The sequence below is a fragment of the Thermobia domestica genome, chromosome 1 (assembly GCF_964235325.1).
Source record: "Thermobia domestica chromosome 1, izTheDome1.hap1.1, whole genome shotgun sequence".
NCBI lineage: Eukaryota > Metazoa > Arthropoda > Insecta > Zygentoma > Lepismatidae > Thermobia > Thermobia domestica.
Genome location: NC_137454.1, coordinates 335,428,094 through 335,444,446, shown reverse-complemented (window position 1 = coordinate 335,444,446; position 16,353 = coordinate 335,428,094). Strand labels below are relative to the sequence as shown.

The window sequence follows — 16,353 nt, the reverse complement described above, 5'->3', positions numbered from 1 at the left end:
TATATTTAAAGCGAACTGTAAGTTTTCATCATTGTTTATATGCTTATACAATATTCTACAAACGTACCAATTCATTTGCCTGTAATTTATGACTATTTTAGTGACATTCCTTCATCCCTCACAGCCTGGGAAAGATTTTTTCCTGAAACAATGAAATTCCCTGACTTTCCCTTACCCTGCAAATTCCCTGACTTTCCCTGACTGGTAGACACCCTAGTTCTGTATGGTTGCGAAACATGGTCGCTTACTATGACGGAAGAACGTAGACTGAAAGTATTTGAGAACAAGATTCTGAGACGAAAGTATTTGAGAACAAGATCCTGATACGAAAGTATTTGAGAACAAGATTCTGAGACGAATATTAAGACTCAAAAGGAACGGAATGGCGGAAACTTCATAACGAGGAACTACGTAATTTATACGGTTTACCAAACATTGTTAGGGTCATCAAGTCTAGGAGAGTCAGGTGGGTAGGTCATGTAGCCAGGATGGAAGAAAATAGGAACATTTTCAAATTCTTCACTGGAAGACCAATCGGCAAACGACCATTAGGAAGATCTAGGCACAGATGGGATGACAATATTAAGATGAATCTCGCAGAAATAGAAATACAAAGTAGAAACTGGATCCAGTTGGCTATGGATAGAAGTCAGTGGAGAGTTTTCGTGAACGGCATTGAACCTCCGGGTTCCATAGGCCATAGAGTTAATTAGTTAATTTTAGGCGAAATTTATATACTTTACATGGCTTTCGTCCCGCTGGCTATTTCCGATTTTTTGAAAATATACACCTGCCAAATATCATTAACTTTCGTGAAAAGAAAAGTTTCATGTTGGTAAACGTTGTTGTACGTTTTTTCCTTAATGCTTAAGAAACATTGTTTGGGATTGAAATAGGTTAACGATTGGGGATTAATTCAACATTAAACCAAAATACTTTCACTTAAATGGCAGAATTGTCATTTAAGATTAATTCCTAATGTATTTTCTCCAGTTTGCGACTTGCATTACACGAGGAGAAAGATTTGATTTAAATTTAAAAAAAATCGATTTAAATCAAAAAAATCAACAAAAATGATTTTTATTAAAAAAATGATTTTTTTCCACCCTGGTTCTAGCGACACCAAAACTTAAATCGAAGGGATGTGCATAGTTATATCAGATCAGCGCGCAATAATTTTGATTACTATACGCCTTCAAATTTATACGTTTAACTTTTTATGCTTACTGTTTAAAACAACTGAATTTCCGTTGCAACTCGGGAAGTTGACATTCGATGATATCCGTTATTCATTTCGAGTACATCCGAAATTAGCTGCAGCAAGCACAGATACATAACAATTATTGTGGACTTACGTGTACTTTCAAGTACAAAAGGAGAATGGTTTGTAATCGGAAGGAACTTTGAAAAAAATTCAGGAACTTGCTCTTTTATTATTATAAACTCTGCAGAATACGGAAAGATAATCCGTCGTTTGTATCTGGCTCCAGAGAGAAGAAAGAAGACCGATTAGTAGATAGAGTTTCTCTAGTACTATTTCATCAGATTACATTTGATATCTGAATTAAATAATAAGCACTAGTGTAGTTCTGTTTCCTTAGTTTTATATTGAATAATTATCGTACTTAATGTTGTTACATGAAATACATTTTTGGTGATTCCCTGTAATAATAAAAATATCACCATCAAATTGCGAAGATTGTTTTAAAATTTTCCGTTAGGTGAAAAGAAAACATTTCACGTTAACTAAAAAAAAAATTCCAAGGTCACGGCACGATCTTTCGTTGTCTCGAAATGAAGTATTTGTTACTCACAATGAGACGCTAGATGGCAGCAGTTAATACTTTGCCGTCGATTGGATCACTCTCGTGAGAAAAAATTGAGTGTAGTTGTTCTTTTCTTTTCTACATTTTTGCATACAAACTTCTAACATACGATTTACATTCTCTAGAACATAATACTTCCACCTATGTAGGACTAGTTGAAATGTTGGGATACTCCAAGGTAGTGAGTGAGTGATCTGAAATTGGAGTGTTATCAACGTGAGTGAGAGTATCTTTGCGCAGTGGCGATATCGTAACCAATGAGGTGTAACCGAGGTGCGATTATTGCTATTTGAAAACTTTATACCAATAGCCCGCCTAAACGACGTGTTAAACCGTCGGCTAAGGCAATTTTTGATAACTTCTACGGAAGTAGTGACTACAATGAAATAGCAGCATATGTTTGAAAGTGTGCTTCTTGCACTCCATGAGAAGAGTATCATTTCGTAAATCCCTTTTGGACGGAATTCTAAATATCCTAATAGGAAAGATTTGTCAGTTTCTTTCTTCAGTCGTTGCCTTTTCTAATGCCGTAGACTTAGTTAATTACAATTTAAATTAAACAGGCTGTCTACCTTTCACGAATTCAGAAAACGGTCATGAAAGTCAAGAAATTTATCTTTTGGGTCACGATTTTTGTTATTTGTACAAATATAAGTATAGACTGGAAACTTTCGTTCTATAAAACGTCAAAATTCAGTACCAAAAATGCCTTTGATCGGCTTTAGACGCTACCAAATTGCAAGGAAAGCACGCTTGTATCGCATGAATGAAAATTCGGCTAAATTCGCTCTTGAGAATGTTACTAAATTTTATTGTTTGGGAAAGAAAAGGTCACGAAATTTGATTTTGGAAATTTAGTAGACACACTATTAAATAAAGAATTGCTTATTATGTTGAAATTCGTCCGTAGTTGTGACGAACTACCTCTATGTTCGTTTCCATTTTCTTGAGTTCGTTGATAGATAGGGATCACTATCTGAGTGATGATTATTAACGAACTATAGCAATTTGTTCCATGGGAACATCTTTTCCTTCGACTTTCCATAAAGAAAACAGGAGATGAAAGGGATTTCTGCATATATATAATTAAATGGAATAATACATGTAGTAATCAATTATGTCTAAGGTTGTTACGACATATTCAGTGTGTTTTGTTGATCTGTTTCGTACTAGATACTGATCATTAGGGATAGTGTTACACTGCTAAAAGAACAACAATTTCTTTAGTGATAGCATTAAACAAAAGATAAAGAAATGCAGAAGGCAAACTCACAAAGTAAGGAGGCGAAGTAATCAGAATTTTAGATTGATTTATTTTTTAGTGCAGTGAATCAGGATACTGAACAGTTTCCCATTTTTGAAAGATTGAAAGTGAAAGATTAGAACATACGCGAATGTTGGCTGTGCATCTGAAAAATTGTTTTGAAGTTAGGATTAGAATTACAACATTAGGCATATTCTCTGTTGTGCTAATGTCATAGACTGGTTAAAGAAACAAGTTGTTATTCGGGTTCTTCTGTTCGTGTAAATTTTTCAGTAAAGTATATAATGTTGATATCGTAGAGTAAGTGTTGCACGGATGAAGGAAAGGAAAGTCTGAAGAAACGACTCCTTCAAGATATGCCTGTGAAATGTAAAATAGAGGTTATTAAATATAGTTAACGATTGTCGGCAAATAAATTACCTTGTAAGTTATAGTGTTTCACAATATAGAGAAATATTGGAAAATGTTGAAAGGATTGACGTATGTTTTAATTTCCATTGGTTTCGGTTTTAGTATTTTAATCCAACCGAAATTCCGGAGGAACAAATGTTTTTATAATTGGTTCTAACGACACCGAAACTTAAATCGAAGGGATGTGCATAGTCATATGAGATCAGCGCGCAATAATTTTGATTACTGTACGCCTTCAAAATTTATCCGTTTAACTTTTAATGTTTACTGTTTAAAACAACTGAATTTCCGTTGCAACTCGGGAAGTTGACATTCGATGATATCCGTTATTCATTGCGAGTACATCCGAAGTTAGCTGCAGCAAGCACAGATACATAACAATTATTGTGGACCTACGTAAACTTTCAAGTACAAAAGGAAAATGGTCTGTAATCGGAAGGAATTTTGAAAAAAATTCAGTAACTTGCTCTTTTATTATTATAAACTCTGCAGAATACTGAAAGATAATCCATCGTTTGTATCTGGCTCCAGAGAGAAGAAAAAAGGCCGCTTAGTAGATAGAGTTTCTCTAGTACTATTTCATCAGATTACATTTGATATCTGAATTAAATAATAAGCACTAGTGTAGTTCTGTTTCCTTAGTTTTATATTGAATAATTATCCTACTTAATGTTGTTACATGAAATACATTTTTGGTGATTCCCTGTAATAATAAAAATATCACCATCAAATTGCGAAGATTGTTTTAAAATTTTCCGTTAGGTGAAAAGAAAACATTTCACGTTAACTAAAAAAACAACTTCCAAGGTTACGGCACCATCTTTCGTTGTCTCGAAATGAAGTATTTGTTACTCATAATGAAACGCTAGATGGCAGCAGTTAATACTTTGCCGTCGATTGGATCACTCTCGTGAGAAAAAATTGAGTGTAGTTGTTCTTTTCTTTTCTACATTTTTGCATACAAACTTCTAACATACGATTTACATTCTCTAGAACATAATACTTCCACCTATGTAGGACTAGTTGAAATGTTGGGATACTCCAAGGTAGTGAGTGAGTGATCTGAAATTGGAGTGTTATCAACGTGAGTGAGAGTAAAATTCAACCACTCGAAGTCTACGTTTAATATGGGTACTTCTGCATACGCTAGAATAATACGTATCATTATGGCTTATAACTTACTTTTTCTTAACATTCGATCAGTCTTAACACACCATGTGCTCTTTACACAACTTCTTCAAGAAGAACAAATTGCAGCCTTTGCACTTAACGAAACGTACCTCGCACCACATTTGAACTGTTACTTTCCGAAATATCACTTGCTCCGACATGATGCTCCATCTGGTCCAAGAGTCTACGGAGGTGCAGCTATAGGTGTTAGCCAACGCCTTCCTTATAGAGCAGTCACGGTTCCACTTCCGCTCACACTCCACCTTCCTGAGCATAATGTCACGACTATTTATTTTCAAGGCCGCACTGTTACCTTCGCTACCATATATTTTCGACCAGGCAAACCAATCAACTACGACTTTTTTCGATACATCGTTTCTACCTTTCGGCACTACATTATCATGGCGGATCTAAACATTCATAGTCGGTCACAGAGGGGCAAAACTAACTTTTTAGACTTTCTTCACACTGAAACAGTTGCTGAGTTCCATGTTCTACCGAAACCTACACGCCCCGTCAGCAATACTACTCCTGATGTTGTCATCACATCAACATCTCTTTCGCAGAGTATTCATATCGATGTGCTTGATTGAATTGGTAGAGATCATGTGCCTATCAAACTTACACTTCACTGTTCTCCTCGCTCTCACTCTAACATACCTCCTCAGAAAGTATTCTGCTACAAACGAGCCAATTGGGAACAATATCGCTCCGATCTGGACACTGCTGTTAATAACTTGCTCATACCTACTACACAATACGATCTTGATCACACAATTGCTAATCTTACTGAATCTATTCAAGAAGCAGCACACCGTTCCATTCCAACAGCAGAAGTACAATTACATAAACCAAAATTGCCTCCGCACTATTTACCTTTCATATCCGCTTCTCGTCGAGCACATCGTGAGTACCTCGCTACGGGTAATCTTAAAGCGCTTAGACTTCATCGCCAATACCTTAGAATTACGCACAAGTATATTGTTGCCTATAAGAAACGCCATTGGATTCAAACTTGCAACACACTTGCAAATGAATCACACCCCAGTAAATATTGGCGCAAATTCCATCAACTCACCGGTACAGTATCCCGCACACCATACCCCATTGTTCACAATAATCAGGCAGTGATCACTGATATGGATAAAGCGAATACGTTTGCATCATTTTTTCAAGATATTTTTACACCTCTTCCTGGTTGGCATACACCGCAGCGCCTACAAAATTCAATAAACAGACGTACAGATCCAACATCTGCTTCTCTGCGCCCATCTATCAGCCACTCTTTAGAGCCCAATAATCAACTTACCACTCCGATCCAACCAGATGATATTCGCCAAACATTGCTCCGTAAACGAAACACTGCACCAGGCTTTGATTCTGTTACCTATGTTCTCGTCAGGCAAGCATCACCTGCTTTTCTAATTTTTCTCAGCGCCATATATACTTTCATCCTGCGAACTGGATTTTTTCCAATCGACTGGAAATACTCGAAAGTTCTTCTATTTCCCAAACCTAACAAACCTTCAACTGACGTACAGTCCTATCGCCCTATCCATCTCACCAGTTGCCTTTGCAAAATATTAGAACGCATTCTAGTCCGCCGCTTGCACGCTCATCTTGCAACTCATAATCTACTTCCTATTCATCAAGCCGGTTTTCGACCCCATTTTAGTACAATGGATCAGTTATTACGACTATCTACGGCTATTTATGATCAATACAACACAGGTTTTCCTTCTTGTCTGGTAGCCTTTGATCTAGAAAAAGCTTTCGACAAAGTTTGGCACCCTGGTTTACTATACAAACTCCATAACTATTTTCTACCATCCTCTTATATCAGATTCATCCATTCTTTCTTACTAGGGCGACTAGCATATATCTCTATTAACGGAACACTTTCTCATCCGATCTTCATCCAATCTGGCGTTCCTCAAGGCTCGTCACTGTCTCCTTTATTATACCTACTGTATGTTGCCGACCTTGTGGTTCCAAACAACATCAACATATTTCAGTTTGCTGACGACACCGCCTTTTTTACGACAGCCCGCACAGTACAATCCATTAGTAAAACTATGCAAACGGCAATTGATGCATTCGTTGACTGGTGTAATGTATGGCGATTAAGTATTAATTCTACCAAAACTCAGGCTATTGTTTTCCTGCCACGTAGACGCCGTTCACGTATCTACAGGAATCCAAGTCGATTAAACCTCCAAGTAGACCATACACCTGTCGTGCCGTCAAATACTCTTACTTATCTTGGTGTCATATTTGACTCCAAACTTACTTGGACCCCACACCTCACCAAGATCATACGCCAAGCGCAAAATCGGCTCAACCTCCTCAAGCGCCTAGTTGGTACAACCTGGGGTTTAAAACCGTTAACAGTACTTCATACATATAAAGCATTTATGCGCAGTACATTAACATACGGTCACACTGCCTGGACATCTGCACCGCCCAAATTCTATCAGAAGTTGGCTATCCTAGAGCGCCATGCTCTACGCCTAGCACATCGCATCCGCTTACCGCATCCGACACGGTTACTTTACGAGCTGATTGACTTTCCACCTTTACTGCACCATCTCGAACAGCTTCGTACACGGTACGTTTGCAAGCGAATTGACCAGCAGCATCCCATGTTACTTGATATCCTACGGTACGATCGGGATCACGACGCACCCTCAGCTTACGTTGATACTCCCCTACAGCACTTCATGACTCTTTATCATTTGCAACTCGATGATGGTGTAGTGGATCCCGAAATCTTTCACATCTACGAACCACGTGAGCTTTCATCATTCATATATCCATCACACGCACCATAACCACCTATTAACGTGGGCTTCCTCTGTCTCCATCAGTTCCTGAATCGCCCCAGGAACAGAACATAACTCGCATTCGTCTGTACTAACAAATACCTTGTGATGTGGCGTTCAGAGCACTTCATTTCATCTTCATCTACTTCTCTCCATATTGCCTCCTGTACCATATTCATTCCAGTTTTGCACTCGTCTTAACTCCGCACTACATGGTAATAAACTTATTTTCTACAATATTGCTGTCTCATGCTTATAGTTTGCTTGTACTTCATTAGATGTTATTGTCACCCTTCCATCTCCTCTCTGTTTATATGTATTTACTAAATAAATAAATATTATATACTTGTGCACCTCTTAGACCGACCACATTAAATTGCAAACTACATTTTATATAAAGCACTTATCCGAAGAAAGGGCAAAACCCTTAAGCGGCACGACGGACAAAAAAAAAAAAAAAAAAAAAAAGTGAGAGTATCTTTGCGCAGTGGCGATATCGTAACCAATGAGGTGTAACCGAGGTGCGATTATTGCTATTTGAAAACTTTATACCAATAGCCCGCCTAAACGACGTGTTAAACCGTCGGCTAAGGCAATTTTTGATAACTTCTACGGAAGTAGTGACTACAATGAAATAGCAGCATATGTTTGAAAGTGTGCTTCTTGCACTCCATGAGAAGAGTATCATTTCGTAAATCTCTTTTGGAAGGAATTCTAATTATCCTAATAGAAAAGATTTGTCAGTTTCTTTCCTCAGTCGTTGCCTTTTCTAATGCCGTAGACTTAGTTAATTACAATTTAAATTAAACAGGCTGTCTATCGGTCACGAATTCAGAAAACGGTCATGAAAGTCAAGAAATTTATCTTTTGGGTCACGATTTTTGTTATTTGTACAAATATAAGTATAGACTGGAAACTTTCGTTCTATAAAACGTCAAAATTCAGTACCAAAAATGCCTTTGATCGGCTTTAGACACTACCAAATTGCAAGGAAAGCACGCTTGTATCGCATGAATGAAAATCCGGCTAAATTCGCTCTTGAGAATGTTACTAAAGTTTATTGTTTGGGAAAGAAAAGGTCACGAAATTTGATTTTGGAAATTTGGTAGACACACTATTAAATAAAGAATTGCTTATTATGTTGAAATTCGTCCGTAGTTGTGACGAACTACCTCTATGTTCGTTTCCATTTTCTTGAGTTCGTTGATAGATAGGGATCACTATCTGAGTGATGATTATTAACGAACTATAGCAATTTGTTCCATGGGAACATCTTTTCCTTCGACTTTCCATAAAGAAAACAGGAGATGAAAGGGATTTCTGCATATATATAATTAAATGGAATAATACATGTAGTAATCAATTATGTCTAAGGTTGTTACGACATATTCAGTGTGTTTTGTTGATCTGTTTCGTACTAGATACTGATCATTAGGGATAGTGTTACACTGCTAAAAGAACAACAATTTCTTTAGTGATAGCATTAAACAAAAGATAAAGAAATGCAGAAGGCAAACTCACAAAGTAAGGAGGCGAAGTAATCAGAATTTTAGATTGATTTATTTTTTAGTGCAGTGAATCAGGATATTGAACAGTTTCCCATTTTTGAAAGATTGAAAGTGAAAGATTAGAACATACGCGAATGTTGGCTGTGCATCTGAAAAATTGTTTTGAAGTTAGGATTAGAATTACAACATTAGGCATATTCTCTGTTGTGCTAATGTCATAGACTGGTTAAAGAAACAAGTTGTTATTCGGGTTCTTCTGTTCGTGTAAATTTTTCAGTAAAGTATATAATGTTGATATCGTAGAGTAAGTGTTGCACGGATGAAGGAAAGGAAAGTCTGAAGAAACGACTCCTTCAAGATATGCCTGTGAAATGTAAAATAGAGGTTATTAAATATAGTTAACGATTGTCGGCAAATAAATTACCTTGTAAGTTATAGTGTTTCACAATATAGAGAAATATTGGAAAATGTTGAAAGGATTGACGTATGTTTTAATTTCCATTGGTTTCGGTTTTAGTATTTTAATCCAACCGAAATTCCGGAGGAACAAATGTTTTTATAATTGGTTCTAACGACACCGAAACTTAAATCGAAGGGATGTGCATAGTCATATGAGATCAGCGCGCAATAATTTTGATTACTGTACGCCTTCAAAATTTATCCGTTTAACTTTTAATGTTTACTGTTTAAAACAACTGAATTTCCGTTGCAACTCGGGAAGTTGACATTCGATGATATCCGTTAATCATTGCGAGTACATCCGAAGTTAGCTGCAGCAAGCACAGATACATAACAATTATTGTGGACCTACGTAAACTTTCAAGTACAAAAGGAAAATGGTCTGTAATCGGAAGGAATTTTGAAAAAAATTCAGGAACTTGCTCTTTTATTATTATAAACTCTGCAGAATACGGAAAGATAATCCATCGTTTGTATCTGGCTCCAGAGAGAAGAAAAAAGGCCGCTTAGTAGATAGAGTTTCTCTAGTACTATTTCATCAGATTACATTTGATATCTGAATTAAATAATAAACACTAGTGTAGTTCTGTTTCCTAAGTTTTATATTGAATAATTATCGTACGTAATGTTGTTACATGAAATACATTTTTGGTGATTCCCTGTAATAATAAAAATTTCAACATCAATTTGCGAAGATTTTTTTAAAATTTCCTGTTAGGTGAAAAGAAAACATTTCACGTTAACTAACTAAAAAAAAAAAAAAAAAACTTTCAAGGTCACGACACAATGAAATGAAGTATTTGTTACTCATAATGAGACGCTAGATGGCAGCAGTTAATACTTTGCCGTCGATTGGATCACTCTCGTGAGAAAAAATTGAGTGTAGTTGTTCTTTTCTTTTCTACATTTTTGCATACAAACTTCTAACATACGATTTACATTCTCTAGAACATAATACTTCCACCTATGTAGGACTAGTTGAAATGTTGGGATACTCCAAGGTAGTGAGTGAGTGATCTGAAATTGGAGTGTTATCAACGTGAGTGAGAGTATCTTTGCGCAGTGGCGATATCGTAACCAATGAGGTGTAACCGAGGTGCGATTATTGCTATTTGAAAACTTTATACCAATACCCCGCCTAGACGACGTGTTAAACCGTCGGCTAAGGCAATTTTTGATAACTTCTACGGAAGTAGTGACTACAATGAAATAGCAGCATATGTTTGAAAGTGTGCTTCTTGCACTCCATGAGAAGAGTATCATTTCGTAAATCCCTTTTGGACGGAATTCTAATTATCCTAATAGGAAAGATTTGTCAGTTTCTTTCTTCAGTCGTTGCCTTTTCTAATGCCGTAGACTTAGTTAATTACAATTTAAATTAAACAGGCTGTCTACCTTTCACGAATTCAGAAAACGGTCATGAAAGTCAAGGAATTTATCTTTTGGGTCACGATTTTTGTTATTTGTACAAATATAAGTATAGACTGGAAACTTTCGTTCTATAAAACGTCAAAATTCAGTACCAAAAATGCCTTTGATCGGCTTTAGACGCTACCAAATTGCAAGGAAAGCACGCTTGTATCGCATGAATGAAAATTCGGCTAAATTCGCTCTTGAGAATGTTACTAAATTTTATTGTTTGGGAAAGAAAAGGTCAGGAAATTTGATTTTGGAAATTTAGTAGACACACTATTAAATAAAGAATTGCTTATTATGTTGAAATTCGTCCGTAGTTGTGACGAACTACCTCTATGTTCGTTTCCATTTTCTTGAGTTCGTTGATAGATAGGGATCACTATCTGAGTGATGATTATTAACGAACTATAGCAATTTGTTCCATGGGAACATCTTTTCCTTCGACTTTCCATAAAGAAAACAGGAGATGAAAGGGATTTCTGCATATATATAATTAAATGGAATAATACATGTAGTAATCAATTATGTCTAAGGTTGTTACGACATATTCAGTGTGTTTTGTTGATCTGTTTCGTACTAGATACTGATCATTAGGGATAGTGTTACACTGCTAAAAGAACAACAATTTCTTTAGTGATAGCATTAAACAAAAGATAAAGAAATGCAGAAGGCAAACTCACAAAGTAAGGAGGCGAAGTAATCAGAATTTTAGATTGATTTATTTTTTAGTGCAGTGAATCAGGATATTGAACAGTTTCCCATTTTTGAAAGATTGAAAGTGAAAGATTAGAACATACGCGAATGTTGGCTGTGCATCTGAAAAATTGTTTTGAAGTTAGGATTAGAATTACAACATTAGGCATATTCTCTGTTGTGCTAATGTCATAGACTGGTTAAAGAAACAAGTTGTTATTCGGGTTCTTCTGTTCGTGTAAATTTTTCAGTAAAGTATATAATGTTGATATCGTAGAGTAAGTGTTGCACGGATGAAGGAAAGGAAAGTCTGAAGAAACGACTCCTTCAAGATATGCCTGTGAAATGTAAAATAGAGGTTATTAAATATAGTTAACGATTGTCGGCAAATAAATTACCTTGTAAGTTATAGTGTTTCACAATATAGAGAAATATTGGAAAATGTTGAAAGGATTGACGTATGTTTTAATTTCCATTGGTTTCGGTTTTAGTATTTTAATCCAACCGAAATTCCGGAGGAACAAATGTTTTTATAATTGGTTCTAACGACACCGAAACTTAAATCGAAGGGATGTGCATAGTCATATGAGATCAGCGCGCAATAATTTTGATTACTGTACGCCTTCAAAATTTATCCGTTTAACTTTTAATGTTTACTGTTTAAAACAACTGAATTTCCGTTGCAACTCGGGAAGTTGACATTCGATGATATCCGTTATTCATTGCGAGTACATCCGAAGTTAGCTGCAGCAAGCACAGATACATAACAATTATTGTGGACCTACGTAAACTTTCAAGTACCAAAGGAAAATGGTCTGTAATCGGAAGGAATTTTGAAAAAAATTCAGTAACTTGCTCTTTTATTATTATAAACTCTGCAGAATACGGAAAGATAATCCATCGTTTGTATCTGGCTCCAGAGAGAAGAAAAAAGGCCGCTTAGTAGATAGAGTTTCTCTAGTACTATTTCATCAGATTACATTTGATATCTGAATTAAATAATAAGCACTAGTGTAGTTCTGTTTCCTTAGTTTTATATTGAATAATTATCCTACTTAATGTTGTTACATGAAATACATTTTTGGTGATTCCCTGTAATAATAAAAATATCACCATCAAATTGCGAAGATTGTTTTAAAATTTTCCGTTAGGTGAAAAGAAAACATTTCACGTTAACTAAAAAAACAACTTCCAAGGTTACGGCACCATCTTTCGTTGTCTCGAAATGAAGTATTTGTTACTCATAATGAAACGCTAGATGGCAGCAGTTAATACTTTGCCGTCGATTGGATCACTCTCGTGAGAAAAAATTGAGTGTAGTTGTTCTTTTCTTTTCTACATTTTTGCATACAAACTTCTAACATTCGATTTACATTCTCTAGAACATAATACTTCCACCTATGTAGGACTAGTTGAAATGTTGGGATACTCCAAGGTAGTGAGTGAGTGATCTGAAATTGGAGTGTTATCAACGTGAGTGAGAGTAAAATTCAACCACTCGAAGTCTACGTTTAATATGGGTACTTCTGCATACGCTAGAATAATACGTATCATTATGGCTTATAACTTACTTTTTCTTAACATTCGATCAGTCTTAACACACCATGTGCTCTTTACACAACTTCTTCAAGAAGAACAAATTGCAGCCTTTGCACTTAACGAAACGTACCTCGCACCACATTTGAACTGTTACTTTCCGAAATATCACTTGCTCCGACATGATGCTCCATCTGGTCCAAGAGTCTACGGAGGTGCAGCTATAGGTGTTAGCCAACGCCTTCCTTATAGAGCAGTCACGGTTCCACTTCCGCTCACACTCCACCTTCCTGAGCATAATGTCACGACTATTTATTTTCAAGGCCGCACTGTTACCTTCGCTACCATATATTTTCGACCAGGCAAACCAATCAACTACGACTTTTTTCGATACATCGTTTCTACCTTTCGGCACTACATTATCATGGCGGATCTAAACATTCATAGTCGGTCACAGAGGGACAAAACTAACTTTTTAGACTTTCTTCACACTGAAACAGTTGCTGAGTTCCATGTTCTACCGAAACCTACACGCCCCGTCAGCAATACTACTCCTGATGTTGTCATCACATCAACATCTCTTTCGCAGAGTATTCATATCGATGTGCGTGATTCAATTGGTAGAGATCATGTGCCTATCAAACTTACACTTCACTGTTCTCCTCGCTCTCACTCTAACATACCTCCTCAGAAAGTATTCTGCTACAAACGAGCCAATTGGGAACAATATCGCTCCGATCTGGACACTGCTGTTAATAACTTGCTCATACCTACTACACAATACGATCTTGATCACACAATTGCTAATCTTACTGAATCTATTCAAGAAGCAGCACACCGTTCCATTCCAACAGCAGAAGTACAATTACATAAACCAAAATTGCCTCCGCACTATTTACCTTTCATATCCGCTTCTCGTCGAGCACATCGTGAGTACCTCGCTACGGGTAATCTTAAAGCGCTTAGACTTCATCGCCAATACCTTAGAATTACGCACAAGTATATTGTTGCCTATAAGAAACGCCATTGGATTCAAACTTGCAACACACTTGCAAATGAATCACACCCCAGTAAATATTGGCGCAAATTCCATCAACTCACCGGTACAGTATCCCGCACACCATACCCCATTGTTCACAATAATCAGGCAGTGATCACTGATATGGATAAAGCGAATACGTTTGCATCATTTTTTCAAGATATTTTTACACCTCTTCCTGGTTGGCATACACCGCAGCGCCTACAAAATTCAATAAACAGACGTACAGATCCAACATCTGCTTCTCTGCGCCCATCTATCAGCCACTCTTTAGAGCCCAATAATCAACTTACCACTCCGATCCAACCAGATGATATTCGCCAAACATTGCTCCGTAAACGAAACACTGCACCAGGCTTTGATTCTGTTACCTATGTTCTCGTCAGGCAAGCATCACCTGCTTTTCTAATTTTTCTCAGCGCCATATATACTTTCATCCTGCGAACTGGATTTTTTCCAATCGACTGGAAATACTCGAAAGTTCTTCTATTTCCCAAACCTAACAAACCTTCAACTGACGTACAGTCCTATCGCCCTATCCATCTCACCAGTTGCCTTTGCAAAATATTAGAACGCATTCTAGTCCGCCGCTTGCACGCTCATCTTGCAACTCATAATCTACTTCCTATTCATCAAGCCGGTTTTCGACCCCATTTTAGTACAATGGATCAGTTATTACGACTATCTACGGCTATTTATGATCAATACAACACAGGTTTTCCTTCTTGTCTGGTAGCCTTTGATCTAGAAAAAGCTTTCGACAAAGTTTGGCACCCTGGTTTACTATACAAACTCCATAACTATTTTCTACCATCCTCTTATATCAGATTCATCCATTCTTTCTTACTAGGGCGACTAGCATATATCTCTATTAACGGAACACTTTCTCATCCGATCTTCATCCAATCTGGCGTTCCTCAAGGCTCGTCACTGTCTCCTTTATTATACCTACTGTATGTTGCCGACCTTGTGGTTCCAAACAACATCAACATATTTCAGTTTGCTGACGACACCGCCTTTTTTACGACAGCCCGCACAGTACAATCCATTAGTAAAACTATGCAAACGGCAATTGATGCATTCGTTGACTGGTGTAATGTATGGCGATTAAGTATTAATTCTACCAAAACTCAGGCTATTGTTTTCCTGCCACGTAGACGCCGTTCACGTATCTACAGGAATCCAAGTCGATTAAACCTCCAAGTAGACCATACACCTGTCGTGCCGTCAAATACTCTTACTTATCTTGGTGTCATATTTGACTCCAAACTTACTTGGACCCCACACCTCACCAAGATCATACGCCAAGCGCAAAATCGGCTCAACCTCCTCAAGCGCCTAGTTGGTACAACCTGGGGTTTAAAACCGTTAACAGTACTTCATACATATAAAGCATTTATGCGCAGTACATTAACATACGGTCACACTGCCTGGACATCTGCACCGCCCAAATTCTATCAGAAGTTGGCTATCCTAGAGCGCCATGCTCTACGCCTAGCACATCGCATCCGCTTACCGCATCCGACACGGTTACTTTACGAGCTGATTGACTTTCCACCTTTACTGCACCATCTCGAACAGCTTCGTACACGGTACGTTTGCAAGCGAATTGACCAGCAGCATCCCATGTTACTTGATATCCTACGGTACGATCGGGATCACGACGCACCCTCAGCTTACGTTGATACTCCCCTACAGCACTTCATGACTCTTTATCATTTGCAACTCGATGATGGTGTAGTGGATCCCGAAATCTTTCACATCTACGAACCACGTGAGCTTTCATCATTCATATATCCATCACACGCACCATAACCACCTATTAACGTGGGCTTCCTCTGTCTCCATCAGTTCCTGAATCGCCCCAGGAACAGAACATAACTCGCATTCGTCTGTACTAACAAATACCTTGTGATGTGGCGTTCAGAGCACTTCATTTCATCTTCATCTACTTCTCTCCATATTGCCTCCTGTACCATATTCATTCCAGTTTTGCACTCGTCTTAACTCCGCACTACATGGTAATAAACTTATTTTCTACAATATTGCTGTCTCATGCTTATAGTTTGCTTGTACTTCATTAGATGTTATTGTCACCCTTCCATCTCCTCTCTGTTTATATGTATTTACTAAATAAATAAATATTATATACTTGTGCACCTCTTAGACCGACCACATTAAATTGCAAACTACATTTTATATAAAGCAC

General features: G+C 37.3%; 1 protein-coding gene and 3 non-coding genes across 4 annotated transcripts in view; all 4 read left to right on the top strand.

Annotated features, from left to right (window-relative positions):
• spel1 (DNA mismatch repair protein spel1) overlaps positions 1-16,353 on the top strand; it is a 275,109-nt gene that overhangs the window by 114,546 nt on the left and 144,210 nt on the right. The gene's annotated exons all lie outside the window — the stretch shown is intronic.
• On the top strand, positions 2,055-2,196 carry LOC145668765 (U4 spliceosomal RNA). The gene has a single exon (XR_014128093.1). It is a non-coding gene; the product is annotated as a U4 spliceosomal RNA (small nuclear RNA).
• On the top strand, positions 7,970-8,111 carry LOC145668760 (U4 spliceosomal RNA). The gene has a single exon (XR_014128092.1). It is a non-coding gene; the product is annotated as a U4 spliceosomal RNA (small nuclear RNA).
• LOC145668738 (U4 spliceosomal RNA) lies at positions 10,512-10,653 on the top strand. The gene has a single exon (XR_014128086.1). It is a non-coding gene; the product is annotated as a U4 spliceosomal RNA (small nuclear RNA).